Genomic DNA, 26,517 nt, shown 5'->3' with positions numbered 1-26,517 from the left:
ACTCCCCATTCTGCTCCTCTGTACCCCTGTAAGAATGAGGGGCTGGGCTACCTCACTTCTGTTTCCTTCCTGTTATTCTGTATTTCTCTAATTCTGTGAATAGAATGTTCCATGGATCTGGTCTTTTGATCACCTTATACAAAGCCCAATTCGAGAACTGTGGTTCCCAAAGGGGAGATGTTGTGAGTTTTGTGGATATAATGGCATTCATTCCTATATATCCCAACTATGTTGACATTTTGAAGTGAAAAGCACAATAGGCAAAAGTGGGGTTTTAATTTATGGATTTGAAGAGAATTGGCCAGTCAGCATGCAGGCACATGTGCAAGGGGACTAAAGAACCATTTTCAAAAGAATAGGCTGTTTTGAATGCACATCTTCATGTATAATAAGTATGAATTCAAAATGGATGGGCCTTGGGTACATCTCTTAGCTTCACTGTTCTTACTGCTTTCTCATAGAAATTGTGCTATTCCTTTTTGTACTGTGGGCTTACATATTGTTTTGAGGGTGCAAGGGACCAGTTTAAGCAACTGTAGTGCTGATGATACATGCTATGTGTTAAACACTATGCTTTGGGGGATGACAGGGCTACTGACGATCTTTATGATATGCAACTCCTGAAGGATATTGCCGAAGACTTGCTGATATGATGTGTGATATATATATATGTAATATACCTTCAGGATGTGAGTGATAAACTGCTTCTGAAACGTGGCCAAGAGTGAGACAGACAGGTTGGAGAGTGAATGATGTTTTCATTAAGCATGTTTTGTATGAGTAATTCCAAGCACTATTCACTTGAAACTGGTTAAATCTTTGAAAAGATATCATTTTAAAATTTCACGTGGTAGCTCTTAATGTAATTTTCAGAATCCAGAGTAAGATCTTCTACCATGTTTTACTAATATCATCTGGCTTATAGCAAGGGAGACAAATTGAAGGCTGCTTTGAGATTAGCAAACCACTGACTCTCTTTGAATTGGTCTTATTTCTGTCTGCAAAAAAAAAGTATGTAAGATATAATTACTTTATAACTGGAGGAGGGAATTTGGAAGACCATATATAATAATTTTTTTACTTATACTATTCCTTTATTCTTGGTTGCTTAAAATTCCTGTCATTGGATATCTTGCTTAACTTCATAAAATCCTAAGAAGTAACTACACAAGAGCAATATACTGACTTTATAGATGGGAAAACATGAACAGGTTTGTGAAATGATATACCAGCAAGTTTTTTTGAACATAAGAATATATTCTATAGAAATATGTGAAATGTGGTTATTGGTGAGTGCCAAACTTACAGGAAAAGAAAAGCATGTTCTATATATGCTATATATTGTTGCTAATCTAACTTTTAATGATCTAAGTAATTATCAAAAGTATTTTTATGTTGTGTGTTAACTATACTAGAATTAAAATAAAAAACTTTTTAAAAAAGTATTTTTATGTTATTCACTTAAAGATTCAAAATGCCTCTAATCAAAAGCTTTGGACAATTCACAGCGCTCACCATAGCACTGTGAATTGTGCAAGACTGTTGAATCACAGATCTGTACCTCTGAAACAAATAATGCAATATATGTTAAGAAAAAAAAAAAGAAGATAGCAGGAGGGGAAGAATGAAGGGGGGGAATCGGAGAGGGAGACAAACCAGGAGAGACGATGGACTCTGAAAAACAAACTGAGGGTTCTAGAGGGGAGGGGGGTGGGAGGATGGGTTAGCCTGGTGATGGGTATTAAAGAGGGCACATTCTGCATGGAGCACTGGGTGTTGTGCACAAACAATGAAACATGGAACACTACATCAAAAACTAATGATGTAATGTATGGTGATTAACATAATAAAAAAATTCTCAGAAAAAAAAAGCTTTGAGAGCTTTAGTAATTTCCATGAAAACCATAATCATTCTTTTCCTTGAAAAATAAATACACAAACTCAAAATTAACAGTAATGGCAGCTGAAAGAAGCCAAGCCATCATTTGCTCGGAGGAGAAACTTGGGAACCTTGAGGTCGCTTTATCTTGTCTAATACTAGATACACTGGACTTTCTGTTATCATTGGGGCTTGTGTAGTTAGCGTATGGTTGAGGAGAAAAATTTTGCTTAAGGTGTGTGAATAAGGAACTTTTTGAATGTGGGTCAAGGGCATACTTGCCTTTTCTAAAGATGCCTGGATTTGTAGTTTATTGTACAGAAGTCCATGATATACTGGGGTGTTAAAGTCAACCATAGTCTTTTTTTTAAAGATTTTATTTTTATTTCTTTATTTGACACACACACACACACACACACACACACACACACATACACAGAGGGATCACAAGTAGGCAGAGTGGCAGGCAGAGGGAGAGGGAGAAGCAGACTCCCTGCTGAGCAGGGAGCCCTATGCGGGGCTCGATCCCAGGACCCTGGGATCATGACCTGAGCTGAAGGCAGACGCTTAACCGACTGAGCCTCCCAGGCGCCCCTAAGTCAACCATAGTCTAAAGAATGCAGGGTTTTAGCATCTGTGCTAATGCCCGGGCTTCTACCTTTGCCTGGACATCCTTCTGTCTCATCTTTTCCAAGCCATCTCCTGCTGCTCCTTCAAGACTTATCCTGGGCATTTCTTCTGGGAAGCTTCTTAGACCCTATCTCTGTTCCTCCATCTCCTGGGCTGGGCGAATGCTTATATGGCCCTTACCACACGGTGCTGCAATTGGCTGCCTCCTGCTCTGGGCTGTAGCTCCTTCAAGGTTTGGGACCGTCTTTAGTTTTTGTACCCCCACTGCCTAGCACAGGGTGAAACAGAGCAGGTGGTTAATAATTGCTGTCAAGTGAATAAACAGCTCACATTGAAATGTAGCTTATTAAGAAATTTAACTAAATACAAAAAGAATGACAGGTAAAAATCTCAAATTACACAACCTTATGTCCCATGTTAAAAAAGGAAATTTCTTCTGTTAAGGTATTCACGCTTCTCCCCCTTTGCAAAGAGTAAATCCTACATACAAAGTATTTTGAATATCCCTGAGTCTTTCCTTCTCGTATGCTCGGATTTTCTCCCCTAAAACTTCTAAGTCCTCTTTCTCATTCTTGGGCCTTGTGGTTCCTGTATCTAAGAGTTTATTTTTCATGTCAGAGGATCATGGGTGATAATGAGTGGTGAAGTTTGCGTTGATATTTAGGTAGCGGCTGAATAGGAGAAGTTTCTTCTACCTCAGAAACAGGGAAAATAAAGACATCTTTGAGAGAGTCTGGACGATCAGAGGGTAGGACGGTGAATGCCTGTCTTCAGGAGTCTGCAGCTGTGACCCACCTGAAACAAAGAAGGGACAATACAATTGAATCTTCATTTTCTAAAAAAGGTTTTAAGTGCTGACCCCTCTAGAAAAGGCCTTCTGGTTGCAAAGAACTGACTCACTGTGGTTTCCTCCAGGAAAGCGGCATTCACTGTGAGGATGCTCACAGATGGAACCTGAAATTAGAACTGGAAGTCTTTCAGGTCCCGAGGTAGCTCTAGGAGCAACCTCTTCTGCTATATCAAACTTGTTCTCTCACTGTGTGTTGCTTTATTTGGGCTCCTTTGGCTACGTGCTGGTTTGGTCTTCTAGCTGGGCTCTGAGTAACCTCTCTCAATCTCAGAGCTTTTGCTTACACCTGGTGTTGCTTCTTTGACTTGCCAAGATTGCCATGTCCAGAACCCTACCCTCTCCACCCTCCTCCCTTTGTTTCTTCTTCATGTCTTCTTTCCTTACATTCTTTCATTTGTAATTTCCCCTGATAATTCCTTCATTCTCTCAGATTTTCCTAATTCAGATACCCAAGAAAGAATCCAATAACCCAACTCCTCTTTTCATTGCCATTCTTCTAGGTCCCTAACCAGCCTTGCCCAAGGGTCAGACGTACACCTCGAGCCGAGGGGGTTGTGGGCGGTGGTGGAGGGGTTGTTACTTGGTATAAAACTGGGTTGCCTTTTAGTAGGAACTATGGAAGTGCATCTTCCCTTTCATGTAGGTGGCAACAAATGTATTTGACATATCTAATATAAGTCCATTATGGAAATATAAGAAATTAAGGATAACCAGATTATTAAAAATTAAAATGTTTCATGGTTGACACTTATATAACGGAGATATGAAGACTGTGGGAACAAATAGCAAATTTATAACCAGCAAAGAAATTAGGAGAGGGAAATGTGTTAGATTTAGTTCTTAGATGAGTGACATCATTTCATGCATTTATGAAAAAGCAGGAGTGTGTGAATAGTGAAAGTGAGAATATATTTTCTCAGGTCCCCGGAGGCTGGTTTAAAAAGCAAGCATAATCCCCAAACTGGGGACCAGGATGGGGATAAATAGGAATACTAAGCTTCTTAGGGAGTCTCTGCTTATTCTTCCCGCCTGTATTTTCTTTCTCTGCTTCCTATTCTGTTCTTGATCCCTGTTTAGCTTCTGGAACAGTCTGTCATGAACTAGTGATGTGACCTTGGGCTGGTTATTTATTCTCTCTGAAACTCAATTTACTCATCTGTAAAATAGGGATAATGATTATTATTTCAATAGCTTATTATAAGAATTAAATTAGATGGCATAATATATTTAAAGTGACTGGTACACATTACCTAGGACGTAAGAGGTGCTCAGTCAATTGTAGCCATTATTCTAGCACACAGGAAGGAAGGAAACATTGACTGAACAATGTGTGGGGTAAAATTTTGCTTGCTAGATCATGTATTTCATGTAAGAATCCTGCAAGGACTTATATTATTATTTCTACTTTATGAACAAGGCTACAGTGTTAGTACTTACTTGAGTATGTGCTAAGTGCAGAACACTGAGTTGAACCCTTTCAGGTGTTGTCTTATTTAAACCAAGCTATGTGCTATTTATGTTTTCATCTCATAGTTAAGGAAACTGAGGTCTAGAGAGTTTAACTTGCCCAAAGCCATACAACTAGTAAGTGACCATCAGAAGTTGTGTGTAAGCCCGGGGGATCTCAGGTCCGGCTCACTCCAAAGCTTTCCAAAGGCACGTAGTGGATGAATGGGAATGCAACTGTATCAAGATCCGGCTCTTGTGTTGGACAGTGCGTTCGTAGTTCACTACCAGAGGTCCACACTGACTGAACGACAGATAGCGGGAGGCACACCTGTGCTCATGCCGCATCTGAATCTGAATGCCATGACTAGACAGACAAGGGCAAATTTTGGAAAGGGTACAAAGGAAAAAATTTTAATAATTACAATACATAAGAAATAGGGGCTCTTAGACCTGATGAAATGATTTAACAAGACATGTTGAATGTCTACTCTGTGTCGGGCAATGAAAAATGAACTTGGCATTGTGGGAATGCAAGGCAAGTAAGGCTGAATTCCTACCTTTAAGGTTCTTTCCTTCTGGTGGAAAGAGATAGATGCTCACACAACTAATAAAGCTTAGAGCAATGGAGCAAAGAACTGGGGTAGTCAAGAGAGAGAACAGTTAATTTGCTGGCAAAGGGAATGGTGGTAGAAGGCACTGGGGAAAGCTTCATGCAGGAGACAACATTTGCAATGGTCTTTGAGGGGACAAATACAGAAGAACAAGAAGCCTTCTGTAGTTTCCTTCTTCTTCATACCAATGGTTTTATTAAGGGGGTTATGAAGTAGCTAGTTATAGATAGACAGTTAATAGTATTTTCAAAGATTGGGTTCTTTGACCAAATGTGGAGAAATACCTACCCTTATTAATCGTAAGCATATATTTGCATTTTCCTGGCCTGCACTTCCATGTGTCTCTATTGAAGGAGCCACAAAATGGAATCCTGTTTTCTATGCATTCTAGGTTGAGGATCTATAATTGCCCAGCAATCCAACAAGAACCTACAAGTCCTTCAAGTGGCCCAATGGTACACCAGCATCAGCTTTTGGTTGTATTGCGTGGTGTTAAGTAGTACTAAGGTACTGGCAAGTGGGTCATTTATCCATTTAAAATCTGGATTGGAGATTTTAGTCTGTGCCTGGGGGTTCCCAATTTTTCTTACATACAATACCAGGTCTTCTGAAAAAAAAATTGCTTTGTTTTGAGACAGTCCCAATTTAAAACATTCTGCCTTGTCTTCATAAGTATATTCATGATTGGTAATCTATGTGTTCGATTGTTATTTAAGTTGTGAATTAAACTGAGTTTCCACAGCCTCATCCTGTTTCAGGAGGCCTGTAGACATCTGCTCACAGATTTTGTCCACTTGAATGAGAACGCACAAACTCATCTTTGCGGTGTAAGGTAGAAACCTAGCCAAGATCCCTTGTTTTGGTTTGGTTCTTTGCTTACGTCCCCTTTTTTCCAAACTGTGTTGATGGACATTATGCTCAACCTCCCTTCAACGCCTGGCTCAAATGTCACTTTCCTCACAAAGTCTTTCTCAATTCCTAGAGCCTGAGGAATCTCTCCATCCCCATGGTGTCCGTGTTAACTGGTTCTTTTCTTGGCATGATCATAATAGCTATACATGTTCACTATCACAAATCCCTTAATAGGTGGTAAACGAGAAGGCGGGGCTTTAGGTTCAGTTCACCTGTGGATCGCTCTAAACACCCAACATGGCTCCTTTCCTACAAGTAGCTGGTGCTCAGAGATGTTCACTGAACTAAACTGAGTTGAATTCTGGGTTTCATTGGACTGGCTTTGCATATGGTAACATTGATGTCTGAGCTCTGCTTCCTTTTTGGAAAAGAAAGGTTGCTTTAAAAACAAAAGGCTTTTAGCTGATTTAAGGATGAAAGAAACCATGTAATATAAACAGTAATTGTAATTATTATTAATAAACATCATTAAAATATCATGAACTGATAGAATTACTTCCATGCTTGCTTTTGCTGGCAGGGTGGGCAGGCCCGCTAAACTAACTGGTCTTTTCCATCTGTAATATCTATGATTCTTTGAAATTTTATGTAGACAAGTGCAAGCTAATGTACACTGGAAGGAACAATTGAAACAGCTCATACTCACTGATGGGCTCTGAATTACTCTACTTGTAAGTGCTCAGGAAAAGGATCTCGGATTCATTGTGGATTGCTCAATGGAGACATCTGCTTGCTGTGCCGAGGCAGCCAGAAGAATGAATGAGATATAATAGGCTGTATTAACTTTGAGAATGGGATAAAGAATGATGCAGAAAATAATATAGTGCACATAATTTGGCATTGACTATTTCTGTAATTACAATAAAACATTTTAATGATATACATTGATGTTATGACTTCACCTTAAAATCAGAATTCGGCATTGGGTCCTTTCATTTCAAAGAAAACAAAGCAGAAATACAAAGGATCTAGAGAAAAACAACAGACTGTCTCCAAGACATGCAAGGGATATAATGAGAAACTGAAAAGACAAGGACATTTTAATTTGGGTGGGGGGGGGAATGACATTGTATAAATTTATTTAAAATTAATGAAAGTTTCCGAAAATTGCTAAAGCTAGCTTCAGATTATCCTTGGTAATGGAGGTCAGAGATAGGCAGGATAATTGAAATCCCTGATAATCTCCAACCCTCATTTCAGCTATTAGTGGCAGCATCCTGTCCTATGAAAAGTTTTAACAAATGAACAAACGCAAGACATTGCAGCTCAGGATTTGTGAACTAAATGACCCATGAGAAAGGCAGCCAGGGGTGTTGGGAAGCTCACAGAGTTTGGAATTAGTTGACCAGGGTTCTAGCCCCCATTCTCTGTCCAACCTTGAGTGATAAGCTTGACTTCTATGAGACCCAGTTCCTTCATCTGTAAGATGGAGATAGTAGTAATATTTATTTTATGGGTTTGTTGAGAGAACAAAATGAGCTCATGGGAAGTGGTGGGTGAGCCATGATGTTTGATACTGAGCGCTGGTTGCCCATTTGGCTTGTTGGTCTCAAGGGCAGACATGGCTCCTGGCACCTGGGAGCTTACATCACACCTTCCCTTCTCTTGAACTTTCTACATTTTATGTTCATGGCAGGAGATTTTAAAAGAGGCATGCTACACTTCATCTCCAGGATCATCCACAGACCGTCTGTCCTACCCCCTTGCTCCCAGAAAGACTTAAGATAATTTTGACATGTTTTTATTAATGCATGATCATTTAAAGGTCATCTCCTGGTAATTTTCACAACGGCCCTTTGAGGTGTAGATGGCAGTTGTCTTCATTTTCTAGAAGAGGACACTGAGGCACAGACAACTTGCTTAAGGACACATAGTAATGGCTGAATAGAGTCAGACCTGCATTTTCTTGCCTCTGGGTTGATTGACAAAATCTAGAAAACTGACTTATGTGACTATACTGATCCCTTCCCTGGGGAGTGACTGGCCTTTTCTTAATTCTCTTGGAACTCCTACTCTACCCTTTGGCACACAATTCAGGACTCACCTCTTCCATGGAGCCTGTCTTAAGCCCTCTCTTCCCCTGAAAGGAGTCATCTTGTCTGCCTTAGTACCCTGTATAGTAGCTTTTAACATACTTTATGTTAACAGTAGAAATCCTTATACCCTATGCAATTAATAGTTGGTGATTTAGTTGAACAAGTTAGTTAAAGCAGGAATCATACAAAACGATGGAATCATTCCTGAAGCTTTTATTTCAACTTAAAACATACCTCGAGTTTTTGATGTAAGGCCAAGGCCTTGCTTGTCTTTTGAGTTTCAAGCCTCCCATTAGAGCTCTGCGTCCTATTTCTCATATAAGCCACACCTCTGAGGTTTTGCAATCATTTTGTCTTTGTTTCTTTAAAGTGGAGCAAGATCTTAAAGACATTCTGTGAGGCAATTGGATTTTTCCAGATTTTTTATGATGTTTTACAGGTGGCTCTCCCACACATATTATCAATAGCATGTGTTTTTAGTAACTCACCTTAATGTGCCTTTCCCAAACATTCACCTTAGATCTTGTAGACACAACTTCTCTCTTCTTTATTCACATTCCTTACTTTAAGTAAGCTTAATTAAATTGTGTAATAACAATGATTATTGTTTTGGGGAACAGTGAATTTTGGGAACAAACACTCTGACTTCCGGTGAGCAGACAACTCCACTGTGGGAATAGCAGAGTGCAGGCATCCTAGAGGAGCCTCCCACTGGCTATGATCACCCCGCATCGTGGGCCTTATGTCTTTACATTTACAGGGAGAAGGGAGGCCACAGATTAATCAGTTAAGTGTCGGTCACTTAAGAGAGCTTCTGCTCGGTATGGCTTCTGTTCCATGTCTGGCCTAGAAGACGAATGCCTTGAAGGTCTAGCATTTATCTTTCTAGTTAGTCCCAGAATCCAGCACAGTGATGGGTATATAGTGATCCCTCAATAAATGTCAACTAATTGGCCGACTAGCCATACCAACAGAAATAAAACTCAACTTTGCCACTGAACATCTGCTGCTGGGAGTACTAAGCAGCAATTAACTGTCCAGAAGTTAGTTTAGGGAGAGAGAGAGGAAGAGCTAGCAAGTGAATTTCTAATATTAATATAAGGTAAAATAATGCGTACCAAACTAATGATGTAGTGTATGGTGATTAACATAACAATAAAAAATTTAAAAAAAATGCATACCATTAATACTAAAATGTAAGGCAGCTATAAAGAATTGGATTTTGTGTAATACGTAATTAACCTGGGTAACTCAATAACACAAAATAACATTGAGACAAGCATGCTTGATAACATTTTATAAAAGACATGTCCTTAGTGAGGAAAATCCACACTTACCACCACAGTATCTGACTACAAAAACCTCTCTGGTGATTAGGTGCAGGGCCAGCCAGGTCATGAAAAAATTTCCCTTACTGACGTATCATTGGAGCATGGGGTTTATTAAATGATTCTTGGAACAAAGTAAAGCATCTTGAATTGAGCACCAGAAGAGGAAAGAAGGCAGATCTGAAGGATATTAAAGTTGATGAAGACATTCTGTGGTAGGTGATTGGTTTGGAAGATGGTGGTAGACTGCTGGTGATGGCAGGGTTGTTCTCTTTCCTAAGATAAAGTAAGCAAAACATTTAGCCTTGTGCTCAATAAATGTTGGAACCAAAATAGACTCAGTAAGCAAAGTTGGAAAATTATAGAAAGTTCACATGACCACAGGAAATGGGATGATAAAGAATATATATCTTTACACAAATATGTAACTATTTGTATAAAGTATAGAGAGAGAATGTGTGTGTGTGTGTAGAATAGAAGTAATGCTCCATAGGATGTAGAACCTTCTCATTAATTTTTCATTGTGAGAATCTGTAGACCAGTTCCAATTATTAATTCTTGAGGACCTCCCTGTTTCTTGAGAGGTTGTGAAGCTGTTGTCTAGCAAAGGAAGAAGGGAATTAACATGGCATTGAGCACTCCTTGTGTACCAGTCATTATGCTAAGTATTTAATATATGTTATCATATTCCTTTGAATATAAGTTGCCATTGATTTTTGTAAGACCTGTATTACTTTATGTGCCACTATGAAAGAAAAAAATAACACTCCTAATTAAATTTTACCAATGGTAAAAGGCATCTTGATTTGCGAAATGTGAAAAAATACCCATCTTATCAATGCGATATGATATCTCATTTAATCCTCCCAACAACCCTTGAAGTAAGTATTATTAATACTGCCAGATGAAGAAAGTGAAACTCAGAGAAGTCAAGTAATTTGCCTAAAGGCAAATAGCTGGTAAGTGTCAGAGCTGGAATTTGACCCAAATTGGTGTCTCCAAATCCAGTCCCCGTCTCATATTCTTGTGCCACTGATTGAAGTCAGTGCTTGCCCCAAAACCCAGATTTTTTAAAATATTTTTTTCAATATTTTATTTATTCATTTGAGAAAGAGAGAGTACGAGCAGGGGGAGAGGCAAGGGGAGAGGGAGAAGCAGACTCCCTGCTGAGCTGGCTTGATCCCAGGACCTGGAGATCACTACCTGAGCCACCCAGGTGCCCTGTGATTTTTTTAAATAAAAAATAGAAACATTATATTCTAAAAGCATTTACCTTTGGACCTATCTCCCAAAGATGTTTCCTCAGGGGAAACTGTGAGCGACACTGGGGTCAATGATGGCCATGGATTTCTAAGGGTAGAAGGAAAATTTGAGTCCCTCCAGCCAGTCTTCCATCTGGTCCTTGAACCCTTGATGATAAAACTCCCCCAAGGAGCCACGCGGCTTCTGAGAATCACCAGCGGGAGGATCACTCGATTACTCAGGCAGTTGGGTGCACCTGTTGTGAGCACTGCTTTCATCTACTCCCTAGTCCTGGTTCTGTCTGTGGAAATATAGAGTTGGTCTCACTGTCTTAACCCCTTGTGGCCTTTCCCATATCTGAAACAGCTATGAGGGTCCCTCTAAGTCTTCTTTTCTCCAAGTTGAACATTCTGAGTTCTTTATAGGACACGGTCTAGAAATTTTTCTCTCTGGCCACTATACTGAATGCACCTCTGTTTCTCTGCGTTCCTTTTCAGAGAGGCATTCAGAACTGATCATTTTGCTCCACAGGAATAGAGAACGATCACCTCCCTTGTTTTAGGTACTATATTTCTCTTGGTACTACCTGCAAGTACATCTGATTTTTCCAGCACTTCATCAGAGAAATGTAGGCTCTCCTCCCCACTGTGATTTCTCCTTACTTAGTCTCTTCTCTTCCTCCTTTTTTTTTTTTTTTTTTTTTAAAAACACATGCTGCTATGGGATGCCTGGGTGGCTCAGTTGGTTAAGCAACTGCCTTCGGCTCAGGTCATGATCCTGGAATCCTGGGATCGAGTCCCGCATTGGGCTCCCTGCTGAGCAGGGAGTCTGCTTCTCCCTCTGACCCTCCCCTCTCTCATGTGCGTGCTCTCTCTCACTCATTCTCTCTCTCTCAAATAAATAAAATCTTAAAAAAAAAAAAACACATGCTGCTATGTAGGCAACCTGGACTCTTGTGATTTATATGTTGAACTTAAGTTGTTCTGCTTTGGTCACTTTTAAAGTTCATTTTGTTAGAATTGACATTTTGAGCATTTTTTTACTTTGGCTTTTTGTTTGTTTGCATTTGATGGTCATGACTCCCAATTTTGTAACACCCAAAAACGAAAACATTTAAAAATGTTTTCTATAGCTTTAACTAAATCACCATTTGACAAATTGAGCAGGACAGGGCCAAGGACAGAGCCCTTTGGGAAGTCATAGGAAATCATTTTAGTTGTTGAGGTACCAATCCATCACATTTTTCCATTGTGCCCCCCATATGTCTCTATCTTGTCTGGAAGAATATCAGGTGCTTCACATACACCATCCCACATAACCTGGATGGATAATACTGTTCCTCTTTTATAGCTGGGTAAACTGAGCCTCACTGGGGAGGTAACTTGCCTGGGATTGCCTGTTTGCTAGGAGTGGAACTGAGATTTGCACACAGGTTTTCCCAACCCATCCGCTCTGTGTGGCTGTACCCATTGTGAATTACTTTGCTGGGATCCAGAGATGCAAATACTACCTGATTTTCCTGAGTTATAGGAGAGCACTTCTGACCTCAAAGAGACAAATATTATAATAGAAATGCATTCTCTCCCTCCTTCTCCTGGAGAACCACAGGCAAGAGCATGGATACCTCACTCCCTCTCTAGGGATAGGACTTACACCCTCACCTTCCCATGGACCTCTCTTAGAAAAGATATAAAAGTAGTGTTTGAAAAAGATTTCCTGGACCTTCTGGGCAATTTGAGTAATTGGGTCCTGCAGGTGAGGAACTAGGTGCAAAGAAAACAGATTTTAAGATGCTGGTAAAAAACTGTTTACCTAAACTCTTGGTAATAAAGTCACACACACAGACACATACACACACACACACACGAAACCAGAGTTAGAAAGGCTTGCTTTCACTCCCTTCCTTAGGACATGCTACAAGGACTTCATATTTCAGAATAAATTACTACTATGAAGTTTAAAAAGGAAAGAAAAACAACATAAATGATACAGGGAATTACCCCTGCTGCTCAAACCACAACTGGTATCCAGCTTGTTGGTAGGCGAGAAGGTGTGTTGGCGTGGATGGGATCCACTAGGGGCAGCAGACCAGGGTGAGGTAAGCCATCTGAGGAAGTATCAACTGCCACATTTCTTTTTCACTGAGAGACAGATCTTTGGTGTATCCCTTAATCTTCCAGGAGGAGTCTTGTTAACTAGTAAGAAGTAATGAAAACAGGTACAATTGTTTCATGAAAGCTTCACGATTCTCAGCCATAATTAATAACAGATGCTTTGCAATGAAACAATGTACTAACAATATGTATAGCTTAAAAAAACAACAAGGATGGGGCACCTGGGTGGCTCAGTTGGTTAAGCATCTGCCTTCGGCTCAGGTCATGATCCCAGGGTCCTGGGATCGAGCCCCGCATTGGGCTCCCTGCTCAGCGGAGAGTCTGCTTCTCCCTTTCTCTCTCCCCCTGCTTGCACACAAGCGCTTTCTCTCTCAAATAAACAAATAAAATCTTTAAAAAAAATAAAAAACAAGAACATCCAGTTATCACCTTTCATAAAGACAGTCAAGGTCAGTGCATGAGACGAAAGATAATAGTGAGGAAAGATTGCTTTCTTGCTTCCCCAGCAAATATACCCATTTTCTACATAGAGGTCTTTCCTCCATGAAATTCATTCAGTACCTTTCATCCAAAGCAGAGTCACTTAAGATAAATGAACTCACAATTGATTGAGGTAAACCCCAACACACTAATTCAGTCTTTCTGGAATGCTAATACTGCAGTGAAGAATTAGGGAATTAGATGAAACTTTTATCTTTTTTTCTGCAAAGGAACTGCTCAACTCAAAATTAATTGCTAAGGGAAATGGTTCTACATTATTTCCTATAAACCTACCTTGGGGACTGAAGGACTGTGGGTAGTGGGGAGCCCCAGACATGGAATCTATGTCCTAGGGCACTGTTAACACAGTGCATAATTTTCAGCAACTCCCAAGTGACTTTTTCTGACATCCATTCCATGTAAAACAATGGAAGCCTATTTCCATGCTTATTTGTGTTTCCCGGGAGCCCTTAGATGCCATAGTGAAGACAAAAGGGCTAGACCCTTTTTCTTACTCCCTCTTACGATTATTCATAATTTTCTAAAATCATCTCATGGAGCAATGCTGCCTAAAGAGGAATCTTAGGTCTATTTGTCTATTTATTCATTTGTTCATTCATTCATTCAACAAATATTTATTAACCATGTCGTACATGCTATGTTCGCTGCTCGGGACTAACAAGCATAAAAAATGAGTAAGCTTCAGTCATCATCCTCAAGGAACTAATCATTTAGTAGAGGAGTAAGACACATATGCAGATAGCTGTATATAAGAACAGCATAATACATCCTTTAAAAAGGTTCAGACAAAATCCTGTGGGAGGTTCACATCTAGTCAGAAAGAACAGGGAAATCATCACGGAGATGATATCATTCGACTCCAGGGATAGAGCAGTATAGGATCTCAACGGATGCAACTGGAGGAAACATCCGTTCAGACCCAGGAAACCACATAAATAAAAGCAAGGCATGTTCTGAGAAGAGCAAGTAGACCAGTTTGGCCAAAGCATAAGAGGGAAGTATGGAGAGAGGCGCAGTTCAGGATACATGCTGGAGGATCTCGAACACTGGGTTTGAGAATTGCAATTTCGTTTCGTGGGCAGTGGGGAGTCATTGAAAGTTCTCGAGCAGAGAATGATGTAAGCAGATCTTTAGTTTGGGAAGATTTATTTGCTGTGGTATGTGGGGTGGGTTGCAGAAAGGACAGATGAGAGTCCGGAAGACCAGTGAGAGCGCTACTAAGGTATTTCTGGAGCAAAGGGCTAAGGACTGGAATTGGGGTGATGGCAGTGGAAATGCAAAGAGGGGTTGAGCTTCAGAAACACTAGAGGCAGTTTGGTAACAGATTGAACTGGGGTGGGGAGAGAGTCACACATGACAGAGAGCTGGAAAATGGTGACGCTCCTAAGAGAAACTGGGTGCGTGCACTTGAGCACTTGCACTGATGAGTTTGGGCAAGGGGATGGCAGGATTAGGAGTAATCTTTTTAAAAGGCAAATCAGATCTCATTGCTCCCCTGCTGAATAATATCCAAATGGCCTTCCACTGCATTTAGAATAAAATCCAGCCTCCTTACCATGGCCCAGTGTAAGCTCCACATGAGCTGGCTCCTGATCTGCTCTAACCTTATCTCTTAGCACTCTCCTCTGCTTCAGTGTTAGTCCTATTGACCACCTTGCTGTCCCTCAGATGCACCACGTTCATTTCTGCCTCAGGGCCTTTGCATTTACTGTACCCTCTGCCCACAACACTGGCCCTTTCTTGGTGGTCAGGTCTCAGCTTAAATGTCATTTCCTCAGAGAAGCCTTTCCTATCCAATCAATTACCATGCCCTTTGCCCACAGCCACTCTTTATCACATCATCCTGCTTTTTATTCTTCACAGCATTTACCATAATCTGAGATGATCTTATTTATTTGTTCCTTTTGTGTATGTCTGTTCCCCTCTACCAAAACCAAGCTCTAAGAGTGTGTCTTGCTCATAGCTGTGGTCTGACTGTTAGAACTATGCCCGGCACGTATGAGGTGTTTCATGAGTCGTTGTCAAGTGAATGAATGAATGAATGTGAATCCATTTTGTGGGGGAGTGTTGGCTTTTTATGCAGGTGTTACATTCAGGTAGAGATGGGCAGCAAGGACTTGGGTATGTGGGGTTAGAGTTCAAGAGAGGGCCATGTGTGACATTTGTCTTATAGGAGATGAAAAGTCAGGACAGGTCAGCTCCTGGGCCATTTTGAGCAAAGGCATCTCTTCACTGCTTCTGCCTCAATCACTGATCCCAAATCTACAGTCTCCAACTTAACCTACAGTGTTTGAGTGAGTGTCTTTTGTCCTCCAGAGATTGTCTACTTGGTAGACTTTAGCAAAAAATGCTACCTTGTCTGAAGTGGTTTTTGAAATTCCTGTCTCAGAATTGCTCAGAGTCTACAGCACCTTAATAATATTGTAAAATATTAACAACTACCATTCACTAAGCACTTGTGCCAGGCACTATACTAGGTATTTTCAGAAACTATCTCACTAAATCCCACTTCAAAACCTTGTAAAGCAGGTAAAAAATTCCCCAGTTTGTGTTGAGGAAACTGAGACCCAGAAACATTAAACCCCATGAGCAATGTTAGATCTGAGGTTCAAATGGAGTCTGAGTGACTCCAAAGCCTGCATGCTTAACTGCTGGTCAGTGTCCTCTGTGATGAGGTACGTGTGGAGGGAGAGGGTTCTGGGAGCATGGGAAGGGGGTGGGAATCTTTCTTTCTTGAATGTGACTGTGTCTTTTTGAAACCAGCCAGGAGCTGTAGAACAGAATCCTGGTTATACCACTCGATAGGTGGGTGAACTCATGGGGAACTTTCTCAGTAATAAAATGCTGCTGAGAATGCTCCTCATAGAATTGTTCTGTCAACTATAATCTGTAAAATGCCTGGCACATAGTGGGACTTCATTTCGCACTCCTTTCTTTCTCTTATAAGAGACACAACTAACTCTTGATTCTTTCAGGGTTTGATTATCTAGTTGGCGGAAGATCAATCCCTTGCTTTTCCTCAACTTTCTTATTCTTATCCTGTTTATGTAATTTGTTTCCACTTCTGTGGTGAGGTTAGGCAAGAGGAAGGATTGAAGGTTGTACTGTCTGAGAAAGGAACTGGAGGAAATGCAGTCTGAAGTGATCTTGGCAAGCATCCGGTCTCAATTTCCTCATCTGTAAAATGAGATAATATTACTTGTCTTCTACATCCCAGGGTTCTTGTGAGGATCAAATTATAGCCTGAAAGAACTCTGGAGAGCATAAAGTTGTATAGAATTGTAAGATACTGTTATCATTGCCATCATTATAAAATGAGACTCCATCCTTCTTTTTAGAAGGTCTAAAAAAATAATAGTGCTTTGTTTATAAATTGCCTAAATTAAACTCAAGCCTTTCCTTATTCTTCAATTGAAATAATTCCCAAACTACTCCCTTCATCTTTTATCTTTATACTTAAAGTTCTAGCTTAAAATGAAGTTGATATCTGTCCTATCCAATACGGTAGCTAATATCCACCTGTAGTCATTCACATTTAAATTAATTAAAATGAAATGAAATTTAAAATTCAGTTCTTCAGGGGGTACCTGGGTGGCTCAGTCGGTTAAGTGTCTGTCTTCAGCTCAGGTCATGATCCCAGGTCTGCTTCTCTCTCTCTGCCCCTGCCCCTCCACCTACTCATGCTCTCTTGCATGCTCTCACTCTCTCAAATAAATAAATAAAATAAAATTCAGTTTTTCAATTACACTGGCCTCATTTCAAGTACTCAGTAGCTTCGTGTAGCTAATGGCCACCATATTGGACAGTGCAAATAAAGAACATTTCCATCTTTCCAGGAAGTTCTATTGCACAGCACCATTGCTGATTTTCCTGAGTTCCATTTTTCCATGCTTTCTCTTTGCTCTATAGCCACGATAAAATCAAGCTAGTTGTTCTTCAGATGAGGATATTGAAACCTAATATACTTGCCAATGCCTATATGCTAGAATATCAAGAATCATAAGAATGTTTGCCATCATCTGTTCCAACTTCCTAATTTTACACATTTTAAGCCCAAAGAGGTGAGATTACTTGCTTGAGCCCATACAACTCTTCAGTGGGTTTCCACTGCTCTTTTTACAGTGTAACTGTGGACACATGAGTAATAGAGGAGGCTGATATTCCTTTTGCAAGGCTGCTAATACCATCCATCTCAGAAGAAAATATGCCTGAGACAGAATTTACAAGTAGCTTGCTGTTGCCATTTGGCATCCTTCTCCTGCCTGGTCAAGTGCTGCTGGTGAGCCCCACTCTGGCATGGGGAGGGTGTGCTGAAAGCTGGAGAACACGCCCTTCCATGCTGCCTCCAAATTGCAAGTGTCCTAGAAAATGGCTGCTTTGAGAACCAGAGTATTTCATGATTCATAATTTGAATAAATTCCCCAGACCAGCTCAGATTCCCTGAGATTGGCTTCACTTCATCTTTGCACTTATTTAAATCATGAAATATTGATCTTTAAGCAAACTGCTAGGGAATTTAGAATGGGGGTTGTTATTCCCCAGGTTATATGCAATATGGATGTAAAATGCTAACTAGTGCTTGGTACATAGTAGGTGACCAATAGATGTTTAATTCCATCCCTCCAGCTCCGCCCATTTCCACCCCCATCCTCTCACCAGCCGTCAGCCCTTTCCTTGGTAACCAACACAACACTTGCAGTTCTCAAGTTGCTAGAACCCAAAACAACTGTGTTTTTAATCTTCAGTTAGAGCCTACAATCAAGGACCCAATGTATTAACAGTTTGTAAAGGTCTGAGGAGGGAGAACATATTTTTAAAATTTATCATCAAGACAAAGGATCTTGGTTTCAAGATTTGGTGCAGAACAAATGGTTGATTTCAAGCATTTCTAGAGACAACAGGGTACATTTGAAGTAGGAAGTGTGCCAGAAATTTTGCACTGTGTGGTTGCTCTGTCCCTCCATATATGTATGTGGATTAAGCAATATCATCAGTAAGTTTAGGAGAATTCTACGCTAGCCTGCTTTTCACAATCATAGATAGCTTATTTCCAAATATTCTAATTGAGTTGACATTTCACACATACTTGGTATATACCTCCGGGAAATTTAGGAGGAAAAAACAAAATGGAACCCATTCATTTATTTTTGAGTCAAGTAAAAGCAAAGAGAAAATACTTCATTTTAAAAAAACAGATATGCTCAACAATTAATGGTACAAAAATCAATATTTTCTTAAAGCATCAAACCTGGAGTGTAACTGACCCTCAGTGGGGAATAAAGCCTAACTCTGTTAGAGGAAAATATGGGTGGAAATAATGAGATCATAATAAGGGAAAGCAAGTAGTGTTCTTGCATAATGAAGCCTAAATCCATTCTTGTCCTAGGACCCCCACCCCCACCCCAATCTCAGGAACCAATCTCTCCTTCCTCCTAATGCAGAGATCCCTTTATCTACTTTGAGGGTGGCATTGCTAGTGACCCAGCAGGTCTGACTGCCTTCCCACTAAGCTACTGGCAATCTATTTCAAATTGTGTTACATTTCAGCTCTAAGAATTGCACTTTCAAATTGCTCTGCAACTCACTTGCACACACAAACACTAGCAAACCCCTTCCGTGCTCCTTAACAAAGCAAGCTGCATCCTCCTAAGAATGGGAGCCCTTGCATATCAAGGGTTAGATATGCTAACGATCCCACCTACCTCTGTGGCCAATGCCTTATCTTTTTAGATGTCCAAGCTACCCTCTCATCCCAAGAAAGTTCTAGTCATGTTGCTTTTCCCCAACTGGGCTTTGTCAGAACTGAAGTGTTTTAGGGCAAAACTGTGGTCGAACGATCTCATAAGAGATGTAATTCCACAGCCTTCAGAGGCTTTAAAACCTGACAGAGCAAATTCTTCATAATAAATGCCCTGTTGACCCACACAACACAGAATGCTGGACTTTGTGGCATTGCAAAGTTTCAGAGTCGTGAGGAGCCACAAGATGCCATTTGGTTCAACTCTAACAATGCTTAAATCCCTTGTCTCATTAAATTTCATACTTGGGCAATGCTGAACCAGAAAGATTGTTGGGGAGAAAAAAGCAATACCAAACAAGTTTCTTTTCTTTTCTTTTCTTTTTTTTTTTTTTTAAGATTTTATTTATTTATTTGACAGAGAGAGACACAGCGAGAGAGGGAACACAAGCAGGGGGAGTGGGAGAGGGAGAAGCAGGCTTCCCACGGAGCAGGGAGCCCAACACAGGGCTCGATCCCAGGACCCCGGGATCATGACCTGAGCCAAAGGCAGACGCTTAACAACTGAGCCACCCAGGCGCCCCCCAAACAAGTTTCTTAGTCATTTCACGTGGATCCAAACAGAACAAATATTAATAGTTTGTGATTTCTTATACCCCTACCTGAGGGGGAGGTTTGTACTTCTTTTTCAAATGTAGAAAGGGATCAGATGAAAAAGGAGGGCAATGTCAGGCGAGTTGTTAGCAATCTTCTCTTACCTGATCCCCTCTTTCCCACAAATCTTCCTAAAAGACATGGTAAATGAAATTATTAGACTTGAGGACATCTTTGGAGAAAGGCCTCCTTCTGTCTAAGCCCAGAGCAGAGGGCAGTCCAAGAGAAAAGGCATTTCTTTATCTATATTGTTGTGCACGTGCTTACATTTTCCCCATGGCTTTCTTTTTTTTATTCTTAGTCTTTCTTTCCTTCTTTCTTTCTTCCTTTCCTTTTTTTTTTTTTAAGATTTTATTTATTCATTTGATAGAGAGAGAACACATAAGCAGGGGGAGCAGCAGAGGGAGAGGGAGAAGCAGGCTCGGGGCTCGATCCCAGGACCCCGGGATCATGACCTGGGCCGAAGGCAGACACTTAACCTGGGTGGCCCCTCTTTATTTATTTTTAGGTAATCTCTACACCCTTCGTGGGGCTTGAACTCAAACCCCAAGATGAAGAGTTCCATGCTCTACCAACTGAGCCAGCCAGGCGCCGTACCTACCCCGTGGCTTTCTTCTCCGACTGTCCTGCCTCCCTCACCATTCTCATCATTCATTTATTTATTCAGTCATTCCCTGAGTACCCACCACTGTGTTAGGTGCTAAGGATCCCTCCCTAGAAATCATAAAATAAATGCCTTCCCTATAGTGATGAATAAACAGTCCGACAGAAAGTGGCAAAAATTATTAATAGAGCCTGGAGGAGGTGACCGCTGGGAAGCTGGGGGAAGCAAGGGAAGGAGAAAATTCTTAGGTGGAGCTTTATAGGTCTAACGGAGTCTTCTGGGCGAACAATCAGGGAAGAGAGGCAAGCTGAGGAAGGGCACCTGGTAGGAGGGAACAGAAAGTGCAAAGTCATGGAGTCTTTTGAGAACCAAGTCTTCTTAGTGAATAATTATTTTCTTGAAAAGGATTTTTTTGGAGAAAGTAGAAGGACATGAGCAAGTGTTTAGTGGAGGAAAGTTCTATCCCATGACAAGGAATTTGAACTTTATCCTATAAGATCATTCTGACAGTACTTTGGAATAGGGCAAGACTGGGGGCAGAGATATTAAGTAGTAGACTGTTGCAGGGAAGCAGGAAAGAGGTGGTGAGGGCTCCTGGCAGGGAGAATGAGGAGAAAGGGGCATATTTAAAACATATTGGAGATAGAGTCTACAAGATAGTGTGGGAGTGAGGAGTGGAAAGAGTCTAGGATGACTCTGGTTTCCGGTTTAGGCACTTGGGTATTAAAGGTGCCACTTTCTGAACAAAAAGAAAAAATAGAAGTTAAAAAAGGAGGATCAGCCACAGGAGATTAGTTCTGTTTCTGTTGAATCTGAAGACTGTGGGACATCCTGATAGCAATACCTAGTGGAGCTTGTGATGGGAAAAATCCGGCTAGAGCTCAGCTCATTTCAGCAAACGTTTATTGCGTGCTGTGTGCCAACTGTTGTGTTCCTCAGGATGCCTGGGCTAGAGATATTGGTCTGAGAGCCATCTGTTTGTTAAGTGGCAATTGAAGTTACAGACAATCACCTAGGAGGAGCACATTGAATAAAAAGATAGGTCTTGGGCTGGAACTCTGGGGATGCCCGATCCTTAAGGAAAAGGAAGAGGAAAGCTGAGAAAAAGTAGTGAGTGAGAGAAGTAGAGAGGTGGTATCACGGATGCCACGGTCAAGGAGAGAACCGGAAGAGCCACTGAGGGGTCCGCTGTGCAAATCCCACAGAGTCAGGCCAGGTGTAGGCTGGCAAGTGCTTTCTGCACTTGACAATCTGAAGCCATTTGTGACCTAGGTGGAAGCGGTTTCTCCGAAGTGGGGCAGGTGGGAGATTGGCATCCTCATCTTCTTTGGGGCAGGGGTTGTGTTTTCAAGTTCGTACATATTTATACTCTCCACCTTTTGCTCCTCTTCTTCATCCTAACCCTTGGCTCATCCCTGCTCCTTCCTTCAACATTACTGGCTGATTTCTGTCCTGAATTTATTTTCAACTACCCATAGACACCTCAACCTTGATCTTCCACCTTGAGCCAAACAAAACACATTCACTTTCATCTAAAAAGCCTGAATCTCCTCCGGTATTCCCTTTCCCAGTTAAATAATACCACCTTTGATCCAGTGTCTTAAGCTAGAAACCTTGGACTCATTGAATTCTTTCTCTCCATCACATTCTACATCCAAATGGTCATGAGGGTCTATTGACTCCACCTCAAAAATATCTCCAAATTCAGCATTTTCTTTCTCTACTTGGCACCGTGTATGTACTTCTTTTAGGACTTATTTCATTCCATCATAATTTTGTGTATGTGCATGTTCCTCCTTTAAATCCTGAGATCCTTGAGAATAAGATTGTTCCCTTATTTAATCTTATGACCCCACCCCTAGTATAGTGCCTGGCACCTGGCTGATGCTCAACACATATGAGCATCACTGAATGAATGAATGAACAAGATCTTTCCATATGTGACATTTGCCTTCCTGTCTAGAAGCTTATGGAACCGTTTCTGTGCCTGTGGTTCTGACCTTTCTGCTCTCCGGTCTGCCCACCAACCTACCTCCTTCACTTTAGCTCTAGTTGGGTGACATGTGACCTTTGTCTGAGGAGGATCAGATGCATTAAACCAACCAGTTATGAATTTGCCCCTTTCCACTCCTCCAATAGAGGGAAACATTTCTCAGATAAAAATGATAGATAATCTAGTCTTCAGGGGTGGAGATGTGGGTAATTACCAGAGTAATTACTCTTTCATTGCAGGGCTACTAACTTCTCAAAACTATCCTCATGTCTGGCTCAGAATAGGAACGAGTAAGTGCCAGTTGAACAAAGGAATAAATGAATGAGCAAAAGCTTGAATGCAGAGGAGAAATGTGAATCAGACCTCCAACTTTAAATTTTGTTTTAAAGATTGATTGATTGATTTTTAGAGAGAGAGAGAATAATGGAGAAGGGCAGAGGAAGAGGGAGAGAGAGAATCACAAGCAGACAGAGCAGGGAGCCCAACACGGGGCTTGCTCTCACAATCCTCAGATCATGACCTGAGCTGAAATCAAGAGTCAGACACTTAACCAACTGAGCCACCCAGGTGGCCCAGACCTCCAACTTTAAAGAACAGCTTTCATACCTCCAGGAAAGATTAGCTTTAAGGAAGACCCATTTTAAGTTTGAGCATTATGGTGAGGTTCTTGCTAGGGACATTCTAGCCCTTTGGCTCCCCAAATGTGCCATCATATTCTTTTTTATTCTTTTATTTTATTTTTATTATTTTTATTTTTTTTGAAGACTTTATTTATTATTTGTCAGAGAGAGGGCACAAGCAGGGGGAGCGCCAAGCAGAGGGAGAAGGAGAAGCAGGCTTCCCACTGAGCAAGGAGCCGGATGTGGAACTCGATCCCAGGACCCTGGGATCATGACCTGAGCTGAAGACAGATGCTTAACCGACTGAGCCACCCAGGCATCCCCATCATATTCTTTTTTTAACCGATACTTGACACGATGGTGGATAATAGTTTCAGGACAGGCATATTCCTTAAAGGGTCCTGGGTGGACATACACAGTCCTGAAGAAATTGGCCCCATCCTGGGCTTATCCTCGCCAGATGGGGTACAAGAACAGACAGGACGTGGCCTCCCTAACAACTGCCTCAGGTGACTTCCTGGTACTTCTGTCCTTTGCAGGAGTCGGTCTTGGATTTCTCAGAGTCTCATATTCACTGGGCCACTTCTGATGCCTATAAATGGGAGGCCTTGTTTTCTGGCAACTTCATTGACTTTTTCCCCCTAAAGCAACAAATGTAAAACGTTTTTGTTTCTCTTTGGCCTCAGAGGAGGAAAGCTGGTATGTTTTCTCAGGCAAATATCCCAACGTGCTATCTTCAGAGGAGCATAGTTGTGTGGACTTGGGCACATCGTGTAACCTTTCTGGGCCACAATTTTCTCATCTGTCACATGAAGGGGTTGGTTGACTTACCCACATTCTCCCTTAGACCTGCTAGGCTGTGATTTTGGGGGTTCAGAATATTTCCCTCACCACCCTCACCTATCTGTCTGGCATGCCTTAGTAGCCCAGGAAGCTGGGTTATTTCAGCTGTATTAAGGAAACAAAACTAATATATTGAAACTCTGTATTAACACAAAAGACAAAATGAGAATCAGGAGAATGGCATGATGATCCTTCTTATAAAAGGTTTCTTCATTTTGTGAAAAGATTTATTTATTCATTAATATATGCATTCATTTTTCATCCTCTTAATCACTTGTCAGGGTTTTGTTTTTTATTGTTGTTTTTCTTTTTTATGTAAGCTCCACACCCAACATGAGGCTCGAACTTGCGACCCTGAGATCAATAGTCACATGCTCTATCCACTCCGCCAGCCAGGTGTCCCATTCACCTGTTACTTTTTAAGGCCTGTGCTAAGAGGCAGGTTCCTGCTCTGTTTCAGGGTTCCTCAGAAGTGTGCGCTTGTCATATGTCACACTGGGGTTCCCTGGGACCAAGGGCCTTTCCCTGAGTCCCTCATTTGTCAGGTCTGCCCATGCTCTTAGCCATGGTAAGGAACCAATTCTGTGACCCATAGCAAATGAGGAAGGAATCCTTACCTCCTCTAGGTGTTCATCCATATAAATCCATCTCCAGCAAAGTACGGGATGGAGGCCAGGAATACCACATGTGTGTGATCTGCTGCTTAGGTCCAAAGCTCTCAGGCCATCCTGCCCGGTGAGCAGCCAGAACCAAGCCCTTGCAGAGACAGATTGGTACTTGGTCTCAGGGAAGCTGCCTGTGCATCTCCCATCCACCACGCTGTACACACGGGGCCAAACCAGGGGCCCCCGGGTCGCAGACATTCCAAAGCATATCCCACCACCATTAGAGACGATTAGTGGGTGAGACTAATAACTCACTGTTATATGACATCTGCAGGGTGCAATCAGTTGTCACGCTCATTATCTGTTTTGGTCCTTACCACTCTGAGGTGAGCAGGATTGCTCTTATTATCCCCACTTTACGTAGGAGGAAAGTGAGGCTGCTGGTCCGAGACCTGACTTTCCTGATTCCAAATCCATTATTCCTTCTTTTTCCTTGTGCTTTCTGATCAGCCATCACTGACGTGCCCACCCTGCAGGCAAGGGGCCAACTTGACTCCATCCCTGGGCAGAGTATTTCAGGCAGGCAAGGGTGGTTCAGGATTTGTCGGTCTCCTAAGAGTTAGCTACAGACAGAGACCCTCTTTTCCATCAAATCCAGGCCTCCTGGTTGGGAGGACCTCAGTGATCTGGGCACTGGGGTAGGGTTTACCACCAGCCTCCCTGCCCTGGGTGACATTGAGCTCCCTGGTTCCTCCTCAACAGGCACCCTCTTCCCTGCATCCCACTCCCTTTTTCCCCCACAGAGAGACCCTGGAGTGATGGGAATCAGACCCAGGGACTGCCGTGCCCACAGGATAACACTGTGGGAACCCTCTAGACAGAGGAGTCGAAGAACAGCCCAAACTGCTGCAGGTTACCTCCTGAGGACATGCCACAGAAAGAATGCTCCAAAGGCAAGAGACCTTGACATGTCCGAAGAGGCATCTAAGCTTCCTAGGTTTTGCCCCCAAGCACCTGCACTGGAACCCAGTACTCTATTCATTGGCTCCACATACATTTGTTAAACATCTACTCTATGTTAGACCCTGTTCTGAGGACTAGAGATGAAACCATACAGGACAACTCTGTCCTCCTAGAGTTTACATTCCAATGGGACATAGGTCAGAGGCCAGGCTGAGACCAGACTTTTGCTGCAAAGGCTCCTAAGGGTCAGGTGACTGATGTGTTTCCATCCCAGCTTTTTCTAGCATCAATAGAAATCACTTCCAGGATAGGCTGCAGCTCAGGTGGCTCAGGAAATTCTTGACTTGAGCTGACCGTAGGTGACCACCCCGTATTGCATTTTGATCCCATTAACCCCTCTCTAGAAAGAAAGGTCCACACGTTGAAGGTTTCACTGCTCTGAAATACTTAAGAACAGAGGTTTGAGCTTTGTTTATTGGTTTTTGTTTTCCCCAATAGAGCATTCCAGCAAAGAATATCTGTGTGTGTATGTGTACCCACATATTTGTGGAGTCTTTTATTAGACTCTGAAGATAAGAGAGAACCAGAGAATCCCTAGAATTTTTTTCTCAGAAGAAAGAAAAATAATAAAACCCAAGTGCTAGAGCCCAGAGATGATAGTGTAAGGATTTTCCACAAATAGGTGGAAGTTAGTTTCATTGTTGCGGAAAGAGTTAAAATATGTAATTCTGATAGGGACAAATGTTTGTCACAATATAGGAATTCTAAGGCAGGTAGTCCAATGAATATAAGTTCGTCAGGATGTTTGTTTTAGGGGGGCATCTTATTTTCCCTAGGACGGAGCATGGATTAGACATGCAATAGGGGGCGCCTGACTGGCTCATTTGGCAGAACATGCAACTCTTGATCTCCGGGTCATGAGTTCAAGCCCCACCTTGGGCATGGG

The 26,517-nt window shown here is 41.6% G+C and overlaps 1 protein-coding gene across 6 annotated transcripts in view; it reads left to right on the top strand.

Moving 5' to 3' along the window:
- The window catches only part of BCL9 (BCL9 transcription coactivator), an 82,029-nt gene that overhangs the window by 4,808 nt on the left and 50,704 nt on the right, over positions 1 to 26,517 (top strand). The gene's annotated exons all lie outside the window — the stretch shown is intronic.

The sequence above is a fragment of the Phoca vitulina genome, unplaced genomic scaffold, assembly GCF_004348235.1.
Source record: "Phoca vitulina isolate PV1807 unplaced genomic scaffold, GSC_HSeal_1.0 scaffold2, whole genome shotgun sequence".
NCBI lineage: Eukaryota > Metazoa > Chordata > Mammalia > Carnivora > Phocidae > Phoca > Phoca vitulina.
The sequence above is the reverse complement of the archived record's forward strand: the minus strand, read 5'-3'. Positions and strand labels throughout refer to the sequence as shown.